General features: G+C 49.9%; 1 pseudogene; it reads left to right on the forward strand.

Moving 5' to 3' along the window:
* The first annotated feature begins 942 nt into the window (after positions 1-942).
* On the forward strand, positions 943-1,403 carry LOC103274252 (annotated as a pseudogene).
* Positions 1,404-6,758: the final 5,355 nt, after the last annotated feature.

Below are 6,758 nucleotides of genomic sequence, written 5' to 3' on the forward strand. Positions count from 1 at the left end.
CGCTCACAGGAACTCCATGTACAAAGGCCCTGTGGTGGGAGGGGACACCCCTTGGCCGGAGTAGGAAGGTGGAAGGTGGAAATATGGAAGATGACACCAGGGAGGTGGGTGGGAAGCAGATGGTGCAGACTTTTAAGGACAAGGTTCGTCTTTATTTAAAACATACAAACAAACAAAGCCACCGGGGTGTTTTAAACAAGGGGGGTGGTGTTCACGGTGATTTCAAAGCATTGCTTTGGCTGCAGTGAAGAGAATGGGCTGGTGAGTCTAGGGCGGATTTGAGAAGACCAGGAAAGAAGCCTTTGCCATCGTCTGGGAGGAAGATGGCGGCTTGGACAGGAATGGTGCCAGAAGAGGGGGGGAGAGCTGAACTTCTTCAAAATACATTAAGAAAACAAAAAAGAACAAGAAAGTTGGGGCTGGGTTGACTCTAGAGGATGAGAGAGGGGGCTATCGAGGAAAAACCCCAGGTTTCTGACCCGTTGGTAATGTCATCCCATCGGGAGGTGAAATATTGGATGAAGATTTGTTTTGGTGTGGAGGGAGCAGGGAAGACCGCGGGTTCAGTCTTGGGTCTGATGGTCTGTTCGAGACATTAGATGGAGAAATCAAGAAGCAGGTCTGAAGCTCCAAAGGGAAGCTCAAAGGGAAAGCCGAGCCCCCGGGCTGTCCTGGGGAGGCTCTGTCTGCCTGGTGAGAGAGTCCATGGAGAACCCCAGAGAGGTGAAGGCAAGGCAGGAGGGCGTGGGACCAAAAAAATCAAGGGCGTGTTGCAAGACAAAGTGAGGCGTTGACCATGCTAATGTTCCTGAGAAGTCAAAAGGAGAACAGAAAAGTGTCTGTTGGATTTAGCAACACGAGAATCATCAGTGACCTGGCAAGGACTCTTTCGTCTTCCTCAGTGCTACCTACTGAGGAGCCAGCCATCTCCTACCCGGCATCATGGCTGCCCTCCGACCCCTGGTGAACCCAAGAGCGTCAAAAAGAGGACCAAGAAGTTCATCCGGCACCAGTCAGACCGACGTGTCAGGATGACGCGTAACTGGTGGAAGCCCAGAGGTATTGACAACCGGGTGCACAGAAGATTCGAGGGCCAGATCTTGATGCCCGGCATTGGTTATGGGAGCAACAAGAAAACAAAACCCAGGCTGTCGAGTCGTTTCCAGAAGTTCCAGGTCCACAATGTCAAGGAGCTGGAGGTGCTGCTGATGTGCAACAAATCTTCCTGTGCTGAGATTGCTCACAGTGTTTCCTCCAAGAACCGCAAAGTCGTTGTAGAAAGAGCAGCCCAGCTGGCCATCAGAGTCACCAATCCTAATGCCAGGTTGCGCAGTGAAGAAAATGAATGCACAGCTCATGTGCACGTTTTGTGTTTAAATAAAACCATAAAAACTGCCCCTTAAAAAGAATTCTTTTGGTGGGCATAAGGGGGTCAAAGCTGACCTGGAGGAGTAGGAGTCTTTATATTCATTGACCAAACCCCCGCCCATTTTCTCAAGAGATTTGGCTGTGAAATAAATGGTGAGAGGAGTGAGAGCACCAAAGGAAGGATTTTATTTGTTTTTCTTTTGAGATGTGAGGAGTTAAACATATTGATCTGTCTCCAAGGCAGCTCCAGTTGGGAGGACATTGGTGAACATCTGAGAAGGAGCCAGGTAGACTTGGGGCAGGGTTGACTAAGAAGGCAGGTGGACGGCCCAAAGCTCAGAAGCAGGAATTGGCTTAGGAGAAGAGAAGAAGATTGGATTGGACAGATGTGATTGGATTTCTAGCCAGGTAGGAGGAATTGAAGAGCTCATAGCTGAGACTTTTATTTCATCAGAGAAGCAGGAGGTGGGGTTTGTAATTTGTGGAGAGCAGTAGAGAGATATCCAGCAGCAGCTTCATGAATGGATGGTGCGTCTCATGTATCCGGTCAGTGCGGTGCTGTCCAGCAGTGTCCTGTGGTTCCAGAGCAAGCAGGGAGAGAACAGATGGTTGGGTTCATCCAGGTGAGGGTGGTGAGAAGGTAGAGGGGCAAGGAGGTGGGGGTATTGCCAAAAATATGGCAATGATGCTCATGGAATCTTCGCTAGAGAGGGAGGGCGGGGACAAAGAGGGCTAATGGATGAGGAAAAGCTGAAGGTTGACTCCCAATTCTGAATCACTTCCTCTGTGGTGCTTCCTAGCTACCTTGGGGAGAAGTCACGATGCCTTCCTTCTAGTTCCAGAGGCACTGATGAATGTATCATGCCTTACCTGATGGGATAGTTATTTGTGACACTCCACAATTATTTATTGCACTTACTGTGTGCGGCCAAAGAATAAAACAAACAACATCACAGCCATACATAAATAACTATAATAATAATAATAGTAACAATAATAATGCTGAGTTTATGTATGTGCCAGGCAAGGAAATATGCCAGTGAAGAAATTTACTAACATGCTTTTTGGGAGGAGATAACTTAATAGTTTTGGGGTGGTTTTTTTGGTCATTGTTGTTTGTTTTTCTTATTTTAAATAATTTTTTAAATGGCTTTACAGTGGTTATACTAATTAAGAATTGAGGTCTTAAGTTTCTATAAGGTTGGTTTAAAAAAAAAAACATTGACCAGGTGTGGTGGCTTAGGCCTGTAATCCCAGCACTTTGGGAAGCCAATGTGGGAGAATTGCTTGAGCCCAGGAGTTTGAGAACAGCCTGAGCAATATAACAAGATTTCTTCTCTCTAAAAAAAAAAAAAGTAGCCAAGTGTGGTGGTGCGCACCTGTGGTCCCAGATACTCAGGAGGCGGAGGTGGAAGGATTGAAAAAGTAGGAGTTCAGGCTGAAGTGTGGGTGACATGCACTGGTGCTTTTGAATTCCCTGCCCAGGAGGTTGAGGTTGCAGTGAACTGTGATTGTGCTACTGCACTCTAGCCTGGGTGACAGAGTGAGACCATGACTCAAAAAGAGAAAAAAAGCAAAAAAGCCTTGCTGGCCATAAAAGTCTTCGGTGAGATTCAGAATGGGTCCAGAGGGTCGCGTAAGTCGGTTAGAACCAGCCAAGGTGAAATGCAGCGGCATGCATTTTTGATAGTCCCTCAGCAAATACTGCTCGAAGGGAAGAGCTTTTCCTTTTGCATGCAATGTGTTGTTTTATGCCCTGGAGATGCAAGGATGGGTCCTGCCCCAGGAGTCTGTGGGCAGCGAGGGCCCACGGGAGGGTAGCTGACCCAGCCCTGGGCAGCCGGACCTCCACAGACCTGCCTGGTGGCCAGGAAGTACCCAGGACAAGTGAGCAGGGGAGAGGACAGTGTCAGGTGGAAGAAACAGACAGGCCTGGACTCTGAGATCCTGGAAGCCAGGTAGGCTCAGAGTGTGGAGTCCAGAGTTGGCCTGCCTGAGTTAGAATGTCCTTCCCCTGCTTCTTAGCTCTGTGACCTTAGTAAAGTCACCAAACTTCTCTAAACCATGGGTTCCTCATTTGTCAGGGGAGAGTGCTAACCACGTTAATCAGAAGGGTGTGGTAGGGCCAAGTGAGATGTGTAATAAGCACTGAACAAATATGAGCTATTGTTACTCAGAGCCAGAGAATGCAGAAGAAGGAAGGAAATTTGCGAAGGCATTTATCTCCTTATTTTACAGAGACAAAAGCTTGACCCAAAGAGATTAAGTGGCATTCCTAAGGTGAGCCGGTTTCTGGCAGAGCCAGTCCTGGAATCTGGCTGTTCTCTTTCGCAGTCTCATCTGATGATTGAGAAGCAATATGTTTAGTACCTATGGAGTCCTGAGTTCAAATCCTGGGTTCTGCCACCTACCACCATGTGACCTGAGGCACAAGAATAGGCCTGTTTTAGCTTTTGTTTCCTTCACTGTGAATGAGGCCGAAAAAACCCTCCTCAGCAGGTTGTCATCGGGATTAAATCAGAAGAAAGGCAGCAAGAACGGATGCAAGAAACCCGGCTATGGAGGTGTCACTGTGCCCTTTTTCTGAACTTTCCTCTCTTTGACTGAGATTGAACCTCAAAATGAAGCATTGCATGGAACTTAGGCCATGGGCAGGCACTCCGTCCTAGCAGAAACGACCAAGATTTACTTCTACCAGTATTTGATCCAGGGCAGTGGCCTTGGAGGCTTTGTCCAGCTCTACAGGCACAAATTCATAGTCGCAGAGTGAGCTGCAGAGGAAAGACAAGCAAAGGTCCGGGGGAGTGATTCTGGAGCACTGAGCAGGACAGCCGAAGCGAGGGAGAGGCTGCAAAAGTAGTTCAGGCTGAAGTGTGGGTGACATGCACTGGTGGTTTTGAATTCCCTGCTTAAGGGTTCTTCCCCCCTCTCAGGCAATGGGGAGCCCTGAGAGGTTTTGGAGTGAGGGAGTGATACAATCTGAGTTACTTTGAAACGATCCCTTTGGCCTTCAGGAGAGAGAAAGCCTTGGGCCTGAGATGGAAGATGAGGGGAAGGGGACCGGCAAGGAGGGGCGAGACAGGTGAGCGGTTTCAGAAGTAGGAGCGTGGCCTGCTTATATGTGGAGACCCAAGAAGGCAGCAGGGTCAAGGCCGTGCTGGGATTGAAACTGACACCAGCTCAGCCACTCACCACCTGTCCACCGAGATAAACACACATAAGATGTAATGGAAGGAAGGAAGTTTTAATCCAAAAGCTGGAAGATGGAGAAATGGCCCGGCTCAGACCTCCAAGAAACCATTTCGGAGTTGGAGGTTGAGTGCAAAGGTTTAAAAAGAGAAACTTGGGGAAACATGCAGTGTGGCACAGGGTGTGTCTTGATGGCTTATCTTGGGTGGTGGTCCTCCTGGAGGTCTGGTGGGTGTCATCTCAGCTGCACTCAGGTTATGGACCGACTGTCTCGCGACTCCCCCAGACAGGAAGGTCCTGTAGTCAGGCTATTTTAAGATGAGCCCCTGGGATTTCTAAGCAAACATACGGTAAGATAAGCCTGCGTGGTGCAAAGAAGTGTCTGAAGCATGATTCAAGGCTTAAGACTGAGAGGCAGAAAACAAACCAACTTTAATGTATATTTTAAGGCTGAGCTACTTGGTTAAAAGATGCTAGGTCTGTGTGATCCGGCAGGTGACCATGTTGTCTTGCCCAAATACTGTCCTCAGAGTCCAAGACTGATTCTATATTTGTGTCTGAAGTTGGGAAGATGTCCAGTAGAGCTGGATCTACAGGCCCAGGTCTCTGTAATTCCCTCTTCACATGGAAGCCCGGAGGGATGGACATATAGTAGGTGCTCTGCCACACAGTTGTGTCTGGCATGTGGGAGGCGCTCAATAAATGTGGACCCACAAATCAGTGCGTGAATTGACATCACTTGGCTTCCAATGGTCACACCTCTTGATTTTCAGCTGGCCCTTCTCTGGCTATTTCTTTCAGTCTCAGGGGTGGACACACCATGCATCAGTGAGGTTTTTCAACGTTTTATACCTCCAGCACAGATGCCTCCTCTGGACTCCAGGCATAAATTTGTCTATGAGCATTCCCTGAGATGTCTAGAAGGCATTTCTAACTTAGCCCGTCCCATAATTAGCTCCTATTTACCAATCCTGCAGGTACTCCCCTCTTGGTCCTCCTGTGGAGGGCTGCTCCATTCTCCCAGTTTCTCAGACCTCAAGCCTCAGAATCACCCCAGACTCCTGTCTCTCACACATCTCACCCATCAACAAATCCCATCAGCCTTACCTTCAAAATACGTCCAGAGTCCAGCCAGCTCCACTGTGACCACCTGGCTCGCCATCAGTCACCTGCCGAGCACCCGTCTTCAGCCCGATCTTCCCACAGAAGCCAGAGGGTGGAAGCACAGGGCAGACCAAGCCTCTCCTCTACTAGAAAGTCTCCGGGGGTTCTTTCATGTCAGACTCAAGCCTTACTCAGGTCTCCAGGCCTCACACCTGCATCCTCTGGGCCCTCATCTCCTGGACCTCACCCACTTGCTAGCCCTATGGCAGCTCCACTGGTTTCCTGGCCATTCCTCCTGCACCACACACCCTTTCCTACCTTGGGGCTTTTGCACTTGCTCTTCTCACTGTGGAAAACCCTCGTCTCCCCGGCTCCACCAACTCCTCCCTCTCACCCTTCAGAGGCTCTTTGCTCAAATATCACTTTCTCGGTGGAGTTTTATCTGACTCTTCTGTTTACCCTCCCCTTCCCTTCGACGTTCCTGATCTCTCCGGTTTCATGTGTCTCTGTACACATGTGACTCGTGTAGCAAACGCATCGACTGCTTATGAATGTATTTGTATAGTCCCTCTGTTTCAATGTAAGCTCAAAGGAGGCAGGAGTTTTATATGGACGGCGTCTGACACAGAGTAGTCGGTGCTCAATAAATGTGGTCCCACGAATCGGCACCTGAGTTCAGTGTTTGGCGACACATGGGCCAGGATGTGGGCTGTGGAACTTTGCGGCCTCCGTGTGGTGGCTCTTTGGGGCCTGCGACGGTTTTCTCTCCACCAAGCACATGATGGAAACCCAAGTCCCCAACAGCTCTTGAATTCTAGGAATCTTCAGGAGAGGCCCGAATTAAGGATGCAGAATTGGGCCATCAGCCAGGGAGGGACAGGGGAATCCACTTCTGAGGGGGGCAGAAGGGCCAGGTGACAGGCCAAGTAGGTCGGACAGCGGGCGGGGGACAGGCGGCGTCGCGGCGGCGGGCGCACAGCGCTCCAACCAGGCCCGCGTGCGCTGGGGCGCGCGTTTCGTGGACCCGCTGTAAGGCGTGGGGCGGGTGGCTTCACCTTTCTGGGCTTCCGGGTAGCGTTTTGGGGGAAAGCCGTCGT

Source organism: Carlito syrichta, unplaced genomic scaffold (assembly GCF_000164805.1).
Source record: "Carlito syrichta isolate Samal-C Ts95f unplaced genomic scaffold, Tarsius_syrichta-2.0.1 Scaffold314669, whole genome shotgun sequence".
Classification (NCBI taxonomy): domain Eukaryota; kingdom Metazoa; phylum Chordata; class Mammalia; order Primates; family Tarsiidae; genus Carlito; species Carlito syrichta.